The sequence below is a fragment of the Lynx canadensis genome, chromosome B4 (assembly GCF_007474595.2).
Source record: "Lynx canadensis isolate LIC74 chromosome B4, mLynCan4.pri.v2, whole genome shotgun sequence".
Lineage (NCBI taxonomy): Eukaryota > Metazoa > Chordata > Mammalia > Carnivora > Felidae > Lynx > Lynx canadensis.
This window is the reverse complement of record NC_044309.1, coordinates 59,903,136-59,917,663: the sequence shown is the minus strand read 5'-3', so window position 1 is coordinate 59,917,663 and position 14,528 is coordinate 59,903,136.

Below are 14,528 nucleotides of genomic sequence, written 5' to 3'. Positions count from 1 at the left end.
TAATGGAGGGAACATACCTCAACATAATAAAGGCCTCATATGGCAAGCCCACAGTTAACATCATTGTCAATGGTGGAAAACTAAAAGCTTTTCCTCTAAGATCAGGAACAACACAAGGCCATCCATTCTCATCATTTTTATTCAATACAGCATTGGAAGTCCTAGCCACAGCAGTCAAAGAAAAGGAATAAAAAGCATCTAAATTGGTAAGGAAGAAATAAACTATCATTATTTGCAGATGACATAATTCTACATATAGAAAACCCTAAAAACCAAAAACTTACTAGAATAAATTTCAGGATACAAAACTAATACACAGAAATCCGGTGTATTTTTATACACTAATAACAAACTGGCAGAAAGAGAAATTAGGAGAATAATCACATTTATCATTGCATCAAAAAGAATAAAATACCTAGAAATAAATTTAACCAAGGATGTGTAAGACCTATACTTTGAAAACTTATAAGACATTCATGAAAGAAACTAAAGATGACACATAAATAAATAAATAAATAAATAAATAAATAAATAAGACAAATAAATGGAAAGCTATACCATGCTCACGGACTGGATGAATCAAGGTTGTTAAAATGTTTATACGACCCAAGGCAATCTACAGATTCAATGCAATCACTATCAAAACATCAACAGCATTTTTCATAGAACTAGTTACTGATGACTTTTGCATATCTCCTATTCTCTGTCCTGAAAGACCCTCTTCTTGGCTACCTCCCCAAGAATTATCTACCCACTGATACTAAAGTTAGCACCTTCTCTTAAAGTCTGTGAGTCCCTCCCCGCTGAACTAGATGTGAGGTAGTGAGGCTCACTCTCAGCAGTTAAACTAGAGATTTTACTAGGTTCTATCTTGTTACATATACCTTGACTGCTTTTTACCTATTTATAAGCTCTTGAATCACTTTTCTTTCTTTATCCATTTCTTCATCTCTGTGTGCTTAGTACAGTAGTTTGTATTTAATGGGTAGTTTATGAATGAACCAGCGCTGTCCACACATTAGACCAATCGTTATTTATTTAAAATCAACAAACCTTTATTAGGCATTTAACAGGTACAAGGAGTTGGAGATTTTAAAGATGAGTAAGAATCAACCCTGTTCTCCTAGGAATGGGCAACCAGGGCTGGAGCTAAGAAACCTACCTAAATAACTTGGGGCAAGCAGGCCCAAATGTTACAACAGACCCACAAAAAGACTACAGTGTGAAAATAGAAGGGGAGTAGCATTTCCATAACGGGGAGAGGAGAGGCTCTGGGAATCATCTCATTTAATTCCCACATAAGCTTCCAAGTTAAGCATTTTTACCCCCCATTTTATAGACAAAGAAATTGGGGCTCAGAGCAGTTTAATAATTTGGCCAAGGTCACATAGCTAGTAAATAATGAAACTGGTGATCACATTCCCAATGGCCTGGTTCCCAAGCTCATGCTCATTTCCCTATATACCAGCTGTCCTCCTCCACAGGCAAGTAAAAACACAGTGACACCTGAGCTCAGCCTTCAAGACAAGGTAAGACTTCCATATGCCCATCTGGAGGGCAGGAGCATTCCAGTAGCAGACAACAGCCTGAGCAACACCTGCAGGGAGCAAAGTTTAAAACATATGGGGAAAGGCAGACGCCCTCATATAACAGACTACAGGACATAATAGGGAGACAAAATGGAGATATTTTGGAAGAAAAAGCCAGTGGATGACTCTCCACTTTGCCTGCAACATGTTTGGAACATATGGTAAAGTGTATTTCTTATCTACTTAAAAAAATACATAAAATATTAGAACTAAAACATTTTGAATATATTGGCAATTACTGTTTTCCGGCAATAATCTTCACCTTCAATAATAAATATCCTGTAATGCAAACCATGTTGAGTGAAAAAATGATTCTCTCCATATTTCCTTTTCCTCCAGCTTCTGTTTTTATCTCTCTATAAAGATACTATTTAGAGATTTAAATGGTAAGATTAAAGACTAGGGAAATGAGATACCAATAACTTATTTGGATAAATGACAAATTTCCTATCGTACCAAACAATATTTAAGTATTTTCAAATGAGAATTTTAATATTATATAACTGGACTGATTTAAAATATTTTAAGAAATTTTAAAATATTTTAAGTTTAAAAATTGGAGAGGCGCCTCGGTGGCTCAGTGGGTTAAGCAACTGACTTCGGCTCAAGTCATGATTTCATGGTTTGTGCGTTCGAGCCCCGTGTCGGTCTCAATGCTGACAGCTCAGAGCCTGAAGCTTGCTTTGGATTCTGTGTCTCCCTCTCTCTCTGCCCCTCCCCCTCTCACATTCTGTCTCTCTCTCAAAAATAAATAGACACTGAAATTTTTTTTTAATTGGGAGGTGAGATATTATAGCCTAAGGTGATATAATTTAAAGGGTATTTGTGAAGTACTGCTAAATATGACTTCACACAAGAGAAGAAAATGGGGGCATAAGAAGAAATGGGCATAAGCACAGCTAACCGCTTCATAAATGATCAGTAAATATCCAGAACCAGAAATACTACAAGCAGCTGCAGAGAAGATCTTCCAGCTGTAGTCCCAGCTCCAATAAGAGTTTAAATTGTAGGTTCTTTTAAGTTTTCACAGCTCCTGCCAGGAAGGAGGGAGGCACTGGGTGAGGCAGGGGGAGGGTACAGACAGGCTGGGATTTGGTGGGGGGAACAGACTGCAGGGAGCAGGCCTGCAGAAACCAGGAGAGGAAAGATGAGCAGGCAGATGTCTCAGGTACACTCGTCTCTTGCAGGGCACCTGCTCACAGAGTCCCTGATACTGCTGATGACCGTACTGATGCTGACTCGTGACCCAGACCCCAGCCAGCTGTGTAACTCAGCTGTCACAGTGGAAAGCTGGAGGTCTTCAACTAAATGGGACAACTGAAGTCAGGGCTACTAGAATGAGATGTTATTACCTAATTTATGATTTCCTGAACTTTATGTAAAGGGAGAGATTTTGAAAGGTTGCTGTAATCAATGTTCACAGCACAGAAAGAGACCATGCTTTTTAGAACCAAGGGTCTTGCCACAAGGAAAAAAGTAAAGTGAAATCACTGTTTACTAATATTTTGGATTTCCCTACATATTTTAAACATTAAATGTCTTTTTATTTTTTCCTGGAGTCAAACTTTGATGAGCTGGCAGTCCCTACCCCCCTCCATGCTCTCACCTCTACCCTGCCTCATTCCCCTCTTCTCCCCTCTCCCAGCTCCTTGCCTTGCCCCTTCTCATTTTCCTTCCCCTCCCCTCCAGCCTCTCCTCTCCTCTCCCCATCTTTCCCTCACTTTCCACCTTCCTTCCCTCTTGCGCCTTTACTCTCTCCCCTCTTCTCTCTTTATTCCACCCCTACCTCCCCCCATTCTCTCTTTTCCTCTCACTTCCCACCTGCTCCACAACCTTGCCCCAAACATGTGAAAAGCAGTTTTAGTCCATCCTGGTTTATCTTGAGTAACGCATCTCAGGCTCAAGCTTTGCCTAAGGGTCCAGGCCAGGAGTGGCAGCTTATGCAAAGTTGATTGGGACATGTTTTTTTTTTTTTTTAATTTCTGAGTCACAAAAATGAATTTAAGCCACTATAATTGCAGAACTATGCCTTAGAAAGAGTTGTCTGATAACATCACAGGTGAAAACATGCCCAAGTAAGAAAGGGAAGGCGAGAGAGCTGTCCCACAGACAACAAGACCCCAAACCATCTCAGGTGGTCAATCTTGAAAATGTGCCTCTCCTGCATGATTGCCTTGGCCCTGACTCCAAGAATTCTGGAATCATTGGCCAGGAGGACACCCAGTCACTTGGCAGCTTGCTTAACCTTGGTGTTTACCATAAGCCTGTCAAAAAATTGAGCAGGCAATTATGTTAGGCACCAGCTGATTTTTGGCAGCCATCTGCAAAAGCAGCCCTGAAGTTATTCTCAGCAGGGTAACCACCATGGAGGGTTTTTTCCCCACTACTTTTAGATTGGCATTTTACTACCAGGACCTTAACGTCAAACTGCCTAGGGAAAAGAAATCTTTAGGGATTTTGTGTAAGGAAAACATGGTCCTGGATTCTGATACAGAGACCTGTTTTGTTGTGTTTTCCCACCAGGGATAGGGGAATGTGTAACGACATGTGTTTCACCCTTTTTATCTAAAGGTGGCGGTGGGGGGTGGGGGGTGGGGTCTGAAAGGGCGCGCGTCGCTCATTAGCGCCACCCAGTGAGACAGGAAAGAAAGGAAAGCAGCATGGCCAGTAGCCACAGATCCTGAGTCCAGTTTTGTCATTTCTCTGGCTGTGCAACTGTGGGCCAGCCTGTTTTCTCATGTCATCTGCAAAATGGAGATAATGCCACCTTCGTCACAGGGCTGCTATGAACTAAGGACGGCATCTCTTATGCAACGCTTGGTATGTAACAGGCCCTCCCAGCCCCCAGTGAAACTTTGCTACTCTTACCTAAGAAGGATTAATTTTAATCATTCCCAGCGGCATGTTTGGTGTTCAGCTAAGGAGCAATAAGCTATTTGCCTGAAATCTTGTAAGTCCAGAAGGCTTTTGCGATGAAGGCCACTCTTTGAATGGGTGGGTGCATTTTTAGGTTTCTCTTTTTTCAGTAAAGTCCAAATGTTCTTCAATTTGGCCAATTTTAACTTGGTGGGATAACATTTTAATTAACCAGACAAGGGGCGCCTGGGTGGCTTAGTCGGTTGAGCGTCCGACTTCGGCTCAGGTCACGATCTCACGGTCCGTGAGGTCGAGCCCCGCGTCGGGCTCTGGGCTGATGGCTCAGAGCCTGGAGCCTGCTTCCGATTCTGTGTCTCCCTCTCTCTCTGACCCTCCCCCGTTTATGCTCTGTCTCTGTCTCAAAAATAAATAAACGTTAAAAAAAAATGTTAATTAACCAGACAAGATTCGCCAATTTCACAAAGCAAATGGGAGCTATAAATTAATAATTGTATTAAGCTAAGGTTTGTGGTGCACTTATTATTTCTCAAGTACTGGGTTAAGCACTTTATATGTACTTAAATGCATTTATAGCTCATTTAATCCTAACAACCCTATAAAACAGATACTATAATTACCCCCATTTTACAGATGAAGAAACTAAAGCTAAGGATAAATAACTTAACCCCAGTGACGTGTCTGAACGTAACACCACATATACTGTCTTCTCTTTGCAAAACAGCGCTTACCCACATCTTTATGTCATCCAGAAAGACTTCACATATTCACATGACAGAATGTTGGAAATCTCCCCATGATCCAAATCCCCATTAGCTGTATAAAGTTTTCAAGAGCACCTCTTCTCAGTGCTGTATCTCAGAGAAAAATCACAACTCATCACCATATTCCAAAAGGACAGTGCGGACTTAATCAATGGCGTCCCTGAAATTCTCTCTGCCGCTCAGTTTTCCTTTAGTTATTTCTGTGTTTTTCCCTGCCTCCCTTTTGACCAAACAGATACTCTATAATCATCCCAGAATTGCGAGTGGTCTCGCAATGGACAAGACCACACAATGTTGCCAGTGTATGCATACTGGAGGGAGGAAAAAAACAGCAACGCTTCCAACTCAATTCACGAAAACTCCACTTAGATATGAAACAAAACAAACGAATTCAAACGTTGGCTTTCCTAAAGCAGCAACGGTGAAAGGGCCACCTCTCGCTGACTGAGGGTTATTGCGGGGCAATCTGTCATTTTCGAGTGAGAGGTGCGGTGGACCCGCCTCCACGCGCTCCCCTGCCCCCCCTGCCCGCCCCACCGCGGGGCAGTTTTTGAAACGGGTTCCGGGAGATTGAGTGTTTCCAGCACAGAGGATACAGGCTCGCAGGACCCGAGTTCCTTCAATGGCTTATGACAACTGCTTCCTACAAAAAACGAAATCTAAGAAGTCCCCGCAGCAGTCCCTGCAGACGACGAAGTGGGATCCCGGTGGTCGGCAGAGGGTCCCTCTCCAGGTCACCTTCGCCAAAAGGTACAGCCGGGGCCAAGATGGGAGGCTGCGGGTAACCCCAAGGCCGGCGGCGACCCCGGGGACTCCCCACCTCCCTCTCCCCGGGAGAACGCGCGGGACGCCGCGCAGCACCTGTGTCCCCAAGGGACGACCTTGGTCCTGGAGCCAATCGGAGGTGATGCCGGGGCGAGAAGAGCCCTCCGCAAACTGTGCCCAGCACCTGGCGTCGCGGCGTCCACCGCTCGCCCCCAGCGCGGCGAGGGATGCTCCCGCGCGACCGGCGCCGTTCACCCACCTGGGGCCGCCCGCCCGAAGCCTCACCTCTCGCCGTAGCCTCCCCTTCCGCCGCCATCGCAGGAGCCAACCGGCCGGCTCCGCAGCCCCGGGGCTGGAGGCATAGAGAGCTCGGGGCCCGCCCTGCGCCGGCCCCGGAACGGGGACGAGGGCCCCAGGGGAGCTCTGCAGCCTGGGCGCGCAGCAGCGCGGGCTCAGAGCGCGGCGGCCGCAGACTGCAGAGCACGCGGCCTGGGACTGGCCTGCCCGCGGGTCTGGGCTGCGCGGGGCTCCAAAGCCGGAGAACCGGGCCGGGCGCGGGGCGGAGTCACGGCGGCACCGCCCCCGACCCCTGCGGCGGCAGGCCAGGCGCACAAAGGCCGGCGAGGCTGCACCTGGAGCCTTTCTGGAAACCGGCTTTTAAAAACAGGTTAAAACAGTCTGAGTGTTGGGAGAGTCGGAGTTGTTTCCCTTGGGGGCAAAGATAAAGGATAAAAGGAGATCGCTGCAAGGTGGGGGTCCTGGGGGCCCGTGGGGGAGCTGGAAGAGAAACTTCCCTGGTACACAGTAGGGCTAGGCAAGAGCTTCGCTGCAGAGACAAGGGTGCGATGACAGAGAGGGGTCGCCGAGGAAACTGTTTTGGCTCCTGCAACGGTTGGGTAACTCCAGAAGCAGGATCCTCTGGGGATCATTTGACAACCTTCCATCCTGTGCGGACGACGCTGCTTCTCTCCGCGCCCGCTGATTCCTAGACCCGTGCCTGGGTTACAGTTTGGCTAGTAGAGGTGGGGGGTGGAGGAAAGGAACAGCAGAGAAAACACAAACGCTTTGTGTCAACCAGCCTAAATCTACTACTTTTCCCACCAGCAGTCTTCATTATAGCGTCTTAACTAGCTGCATATGCGTCCTGAGGGCTACTTGGGACCAAACCAGGGCAAGGGGGTTGGAACAGCGATCCCGGACAGCAGGCAGGACCAGAGGAAACTACTGCCCTCTTAAGGGCGGACTGGGATTTTACGCTGCTGGAGGTGCAAGTCGATGCTGGGAAGTCCGCTGCCCTGAGTAACACACTGCAAGGCACTTCCCTAATCAAAACCACTCTTGAAACATCTCAGTCCCAGCTTTGACTTGGAACTCTACCTGAATCCACCAGCTTCCGCTGGCCGCTCAAAAAGAAAAATTCCACAGAGGAGCGTGGCAGATAGTCTTAAATCTGGCCCAGGTGTCCGTGAATATGTTCAAACCCTGGGTTTCCAGATACATATACAGTCTGGAGATGGTCTACCAAGTGGGGAGGCATTCTAACACCCAGGCATGGGTTAAATGTCACCTTAAGGGTGAAGCAGAATTTTAGGGCCCTGGTGAAAATGTACAGTACAGACTATATATTGTCTTGAGGACAAAGTGTTTTTCCCTTTGTCATCTCATGTGAGCCTCACAACAACCTTTGTGAGGTGGCTGGACAGCTGTCAATGTTGCCTTATCAGTAGGCAAGCACAGGCTCACAGATGAGCATTTGGGCCAGGATCACTCAGTAGATGGGAGAAGCCAGACTGTAAAAGTCAGATCTTCCTAGGAGTTCATACTATGGTACCCAATACACTTGCTGGTGAATCACTGCAGTCCTCATTTCTTAGAAATGATGATTCACTTCTACCCAAAGCCTGAAAGCCAAAGAAAAGGAAGCCAGAACCTAAATATGATAGCAGGAAGTAATGCTCAAGGAGAACCACAGGATTCTGTGGCAGCAAATCACTCTTCAAGCTTAACGTGCATTCCCCTTAATGTTCAAGTTTAAGTCCTACTGGCTACTTTTTCTTTATGCTCCAGAGCTTTCCGTTCTAGGACTTTTTTTTTAAAGAGTAGTTATATTACACCTCATAGGATAAGACAGAGGTAGAAAACCTGTATCTTGAGAAATGAATGGGAAGGTAATCTCTCATTTCCAAACAGTGGTTTTCTAATCCTTGGGCAAAATGTAGGAAAAATGATTTGAAACATAACTTGCAGAACACGTAGTATGTATGTATATATATATATATATATATATATATATATATATAGTTCCTTATGGTCAATGACGTTTTCTCACCCAAAGCCAAGGGACAGCATTGCTCTTCAGGAATCATTGCTAATCCTAGGGTGACCTTAGTTGGCTGGTTAATTTTGCTTCACTGCCAAGTACTCAGGCAAGAACCATTCTGGGATTGGTAACCACTGCCTCTATAAATTCCTATACTTGGCAACCTCCTGATGGGATTGTAACAATGTAATTTATATTTTTTGTAACAACGTGATTTAGTTTGAGGGTTCCTTAAGACCATGTAGATATTTTAGTTGATTCAGGAGGGACAAAGAAGGAAAAAGGAAGAAAGAAAGAAAAAAAAGAAAGAAAAATCCACCTGCTTGAGTGTAGTTACACTAAAGCTACTATTTCCAATGATGCATAAATATTAAAGTAACTACCCATTAATGAACTTCTAAGTGACTGGAGAAAATAATTACATTATTATCATTTGAAACTACTCTTGGAGGGCGCCTGGGTGGCTCAGTTGGTTAAGCGTTAGCTCAGGTTGTGATCTCCAGATTTGTGAGTTTGAGCTCTGCATCAGGCTCTGCGCTGACAGCGTGGAGCCTGCTTTAAGATTTTCTCTCTCTCCCTTCTCTGCCCCTCCCCTGCTTTCTATCTCTCTTTCAAAATTAAAAAACAAAAAAGCCCACTACCTTTTCTTCCCTGTCACCCTCCCTCCCCCGCCCCCCCCCCAGCATTCTATGGAGGGTCAATACTGGGGAAGATTCTTGTTTTTGCTAAGCAGATTGATGAGTGGGAGCGCAGCTGGGAGAAACAGGGAGGCCAAATGTGTTTAGAGGAGTAGATGGGCCCACTGTGGGCATCTGGTGTGGAGAAGATAGCTTGAGCTTGGCTTATGAAGGGGAAAGGAAGCCAAGAAGGTAAGTGCAGGAGGGTGTACTCATGAGAAAGGGGAAAGGAGGCAGCGGCAGCTGCCACGGAGAAATTTGAGAAAAATCTTTTAAAAGGGTATTAAGGGAACTTCACTGTGTAATGCAAAACCTCTTACATTATTGCCCTGGAAAGTAGCAACTTTAGTGAAGGCTACACTCCTTTTCAGTGCTTTTGGAGTTGATTTCTGTTATTAAAAATGGGAACGTGTAGAGATCAGCCTTAGATGGAAAGTAGGGCTGCCCACAACATGCAGTTATTTAATGCACTTGTTCACAAACAATTTATAGAGCGCTGCCGTGGATCAGGTCCTGCTGTAAAGCACCGACTTGTACTTCACCCACTGTGCATCCATCATGTCATTTAGATGTTCTCACAGCAATTGGTCAGGTGGGTATTATTTCATTTTGGAAAAGCCCAACAAGCATCCTTAGCTCAGTGGTTCCCAAAGTTGGATGTTCATGATAATGTGCAGAATTTCAGACCTGCCCCTAGAGATGCTGAGTTAGTAGTTCTAAATCCTTGTTTCGGATAAGCTCCCTAGTTGAGATGTTTTGACTACTCTACTTCAGGAAATATGGCTTCAACTTGTCAAAAATCCATTTTCCTAAGCCTAGGTTGTGGTGGGGGTAAGTTGTATATGTATTCCTACTAGCCAGAGACCAGAAGTAGCAATAAACTAAAATTCTAAGAAAAATACAAAAAGGGACCAGCATGGTTGTGTGGACAGCTCTTTATACATGGAGTTACTGCTTAATGTTATTTTTCCCTTAGAGATTATGTTTGTATGTGTGTGATAAGTGTCAAAAGCTGAACTAAGTTTTACATTTGCAGGTTTTGAACACTCTGAAGACAAGTATGGTATCCCTGGTCCTCCTCAGTCCTTCTCATATTGTATGGAATTGGATAGGAGTGATCTTCAAGTTCTATTCATGATTATCTTACCCAAGAGGACAAGAAAGGAAAAGGACAGTTTTCCTTTCCTGCTATGGGTTCCTCTGTTTGGAGGAGAAGTCACCCTATGTTCAAGGGGTTCATAAGGAACATTTTAATATGAACAGTAAGGTAATTGAGAGAAACATTGTGGTAGTTAGCACAAGCTCACCTGAGGAATGTTTTGATTTCTATTAGTCAAAGCCCCTCTACCCAGGTTAGACAAGGCAGTTGAGCCAAAATTAATTAGGCCACCCCACTCCTGGATGGATCTTGGGGAAGTACACTGATGAGCATCTCTATTACTGATATAACAGCAGAGGGGGAGATGGACCAATGAAGAGATGATTAGGAGCTGGGAGGGACGGCAAAAGCACTGAACAGACCAACCCCTGGTCACTGGGCCATGCATACATCTATTCTGTTTGTATGAGGTCCAGAGACCCACCCCTATACCTGGTTCTCCAATGGACAGGAAACCTGAGATTATAGTAGCTGAGTTGTGATCTACACAGTGGTACTTAGCACTGCTGTTTCTGATGGGCCAGGAAACATGTTAATGGATCAGCTTTCAGTTCATATGTAGCAATGGGAGAACCAGCAAGAACATCCAGGTACAGTGGCTTAAGGCGAGAACCATTGCTATAAACATGTATGGTACCCTTTTGATTATCTTGGAGCTTGGTAAAAGAAGTCCAGTTGGTTCTGGTATCAGGTGGCCATGGGCTTTAGGTAAGCCTCACCCTAGTACCAGGGATGTGAATCCTGATCAGTTTTAAGTCAGTCACCAGGAACGGATGGATGACATAATCATGACCGATAAAATGTGGGGGTTACATTGCTTAGAATGCTTCTAGAAAAGATTGTCCTTGATTTTAAAAAGAGGGTGCAAGAAGTAGTTTTTTTTTAAGTTTATTTATCTTGAGAGAGTGTGCATGCATGAGCTGGGGAGAGGCAGAGAGAGAATTCCAAGCAGGTTCTGCACTGCCAGCGCGAAGCCCGATGTGGGGCTCAATCCCACGAACCAGGAGATCATGATGTGAGCTGAAATCAAGAGTCAGGTGCTCAACCAACTGAGCCACCCAGGTGCCCCAAGTAGTTTCTAGGGACTTACGTGTTGTAGAATGATTTGATGCTTAGGGTCCTTGTATAGCCATTTAGCCTTTCTGAAAAACAAGACCAAGGACAAAGCTAACACTACTAACAAAGTAGAAAAATGGAAAGAACCTGTGCTCTTGATATTTTCAGATGCCAGATTGACTACCCTGGAAGCTCCCTATCTTGTGTCTTCATGTTATATGAGATAATAATTTTCCTTATTTTTGAAGCCGTCTTGACTTGCATCTTCTGGCACTTGCAGTCTAAAGTACCCAAAGTGACAAGTCTGTCACTAGCTTCCCATGTATTTTTCTTAGGTCTAGAAGCACATGAGGTAATTTGTCAATGAGGCATGCTGTATGATTTGGGGGAGTGAAGGAGCTCTGGACTTGGGTTCACGAGCAATTTGTTACCTGGGTTTGGGTTAAGTCATGCTCAGCCTCATGTTCGTCATCTATAAAATCATAATGATGTGTATTTCAGGGTGGCCGTAAAAACCAAAATAATGTTAGTGACGGTACTTTGTATACAAATGTGCGTTCCCTTTATCAGAGGATGCTCTTGAAAGAAGATGCACTTAGTCTCCAAGTTTGCTCCAATGTCCAAATTTTCACATTCAGTTATTTCACTGTTTTGTCTTCACAACGGCATTATTGAATGATGTAAGTCAGGAAGGAGCACAGTTAGGATCAGCAGGATTCTGACAGGCTCCCTCTGAGCTCAGTGGAAGGAGTATCATCACCACCCACAGGACAGGATGTCATGGTACCTGGGTACTTGGGCTACTTACATCACTAGTTTCCATGCTATTTTGAGACATTTTAAATTTAATTTTGAGGCATTTTCAATTTCAAGTCTGCTTGCAAACTGATTTTGGCTAGGTGGGGTAGTTGTATACAAACCTGTACAACTACTTTGATTGTTCAAACACAACACAGTTGAAACTTCAAATATTCATTTTGTTCTCAATGTGATATTTAAGTGGAAAAGTTACACATATTTACAAAATAGTTTCTTGAATTTTGAATAACACCTGTCTCAAAACTTGAAAATAAAACCAAAACACCTCATCAATAGAAATATTACAAACATAGTTTTTATTCTTTTCTTACCTTCAATGAAAAAGGCCTGATGCCACCAAAACATTTTTTTGAAACTCAGTATCTAAACACAGAACTTGAGAGCCCAATGATTATTTTTCAAGACAAATGCTGAATAATTTATATTGCTTTTAAAAAATAACTAAGATCTATTTTTATTACTTCAATTTCTTCTTAAAGTAGCAATATGCCCTCACATTTTTTTCATACAAATCTAAAATATATCTAGTAGTCCCAAGTGTTTTGTGTTTACGTTTGTTCTAAGTGTTTGTTTCATTAAAACTTTTCAGAAATAAGTGCACTTCTAAAGAGAAAATAAATGTGAAATAAAGATAAGAGGAAATAGTCATGGTTATAGAAAAACAGTTGTTCTGAATGTTCTGGACCTTAACAACTCAGAGAGAATGTGTTTAGATGCTAGGGGGTCTCTCTGCCGATTCAAATCTCAATTCATTAATTTATAGATCATCCAAAGAAAAATCACCAGTTCTTCTAACCGGTAGATACTGCTTGATTGTTTCATGGTTGTCTACAATAAAACACCAAAAATAAATGAACTTAATTTAAATTCACAGATTTACACGAAGATATATAGATGTTTTAAAAACAGAAAGAGTATTCTATTATGGAAATAAATGATACCCTATCTTAAGCCTTAGCAACCAAAAAAGTTTTGAGTATTCCACATGTTATTTTCCATTCAACTAATAGCTTATTAAATCAGCTATATATTCCATTCAGAAAAGGTTGATTGATAAGAAATTCCTTGTTTTCAGATAGCACTATGCTCCAATGAATTTAAAGACTTAAAGCTATGTTCATAAGAAAAGCATAGAAGAAAAATAACATAACTTGCTTTAATACAAAGGTTTTTTTTTAATAAAAAAGTCAAAGTCTACATTAAATCAGGAAATCAATAAATCTGAATTATACAAGCTTTCTATATACTTAGAAAAACCAAAAACACAGTTTATAATAAAACTCTTTAATTCAAAATAGAGTCTAATTTAAAGAAAATGTCATTATGCCCAGTTGATTAGATTGGGTTTGTCATTTAAATTAAATGGTTCACCTGAAATATGGTTAAGTGTATAATAGAGAAACTTCAATCTGAGGGGTACTTTGCAAATTATCTAGCTAATTTGCATCATGAATCAAATTCTTAGCTTCCAAAGGGCAGACACAGTCTTTAATTGCTTTTAGATAGGCACTTAAGAAATGCTTTTGACAAGGAGGAAACCCCAAAGATTGTGAATCACTCTGTCAACTCCAGGGAATAATGAGACTCTAAACAAAGTAAACTTTCCAGAACTGCCCTTCCACTGCCAAGAAATCATAACTATTTCCAAGTTCTCACTGCTAAGAAAAATGAGGGAGATAGAAACCAAAATGCTCTACTCTTACTCGATTAAATAGTAAACTTCAGCTCTCTCTCTCTGTCAACTTGAATTAATGACACTTTTCTATACTGAAATAGTTACTATATTACAACTAGAGAGTGATGTAATTTCCTCCTATCTTACTCATTCACTATCACACTAGCAAAACAGTCTGTAAAAAACAAAAAAGGGGGGGGTGAGGTGGGGTGAGAAAATCTTATAAAAGTGAGAAGTTACAGAGTTTTAAAAATCAGATGTGGTTATAATATAATTTGACCAGAGTTGGTCAAATTGAGATAACCCCAGAATTGTAATAGTTTTCTCCTACTCAGCCACATGATCCAAACAAGAAAAATGGAGATGAACTATTAGATGAACACATAGTAAGTACCAAACAAATACTAGGAAGGAAGGAAGGAAGGAAGGAAGGAAGGAAGGAAGGAAGGAAGGAAGGGAGGGAGGGAGGGAGGGAGGGAGGGAGGGAGGGAGGGAGGGAGGAAGGAAGGAAAGAAGGAAGAAGGAAAGAGAGAGACTAGGTGGAGGGAAAAAAAAAAACAAAACCCAAACCCCAGGATGGCCCTGCTGAAACACTGTGGAGCTACCTCGCAGCAACGTTTATAAAAGCTTCTGTAGATGTACGTAATGATGCTATACAGTGCTTCCCCATCAAGAAGAACACACCTACAAATAAGTCATCATTTTAGATTTTGATCACAGGTAATTTGTAATGGTTGTAATTGCTATATCTTTAAAAAAAAAAAAAACAACTTATCAATTAACAGTTAAGACAAATGTTAGGCCATTCTTTGATAAAATGTTGCTCCTCA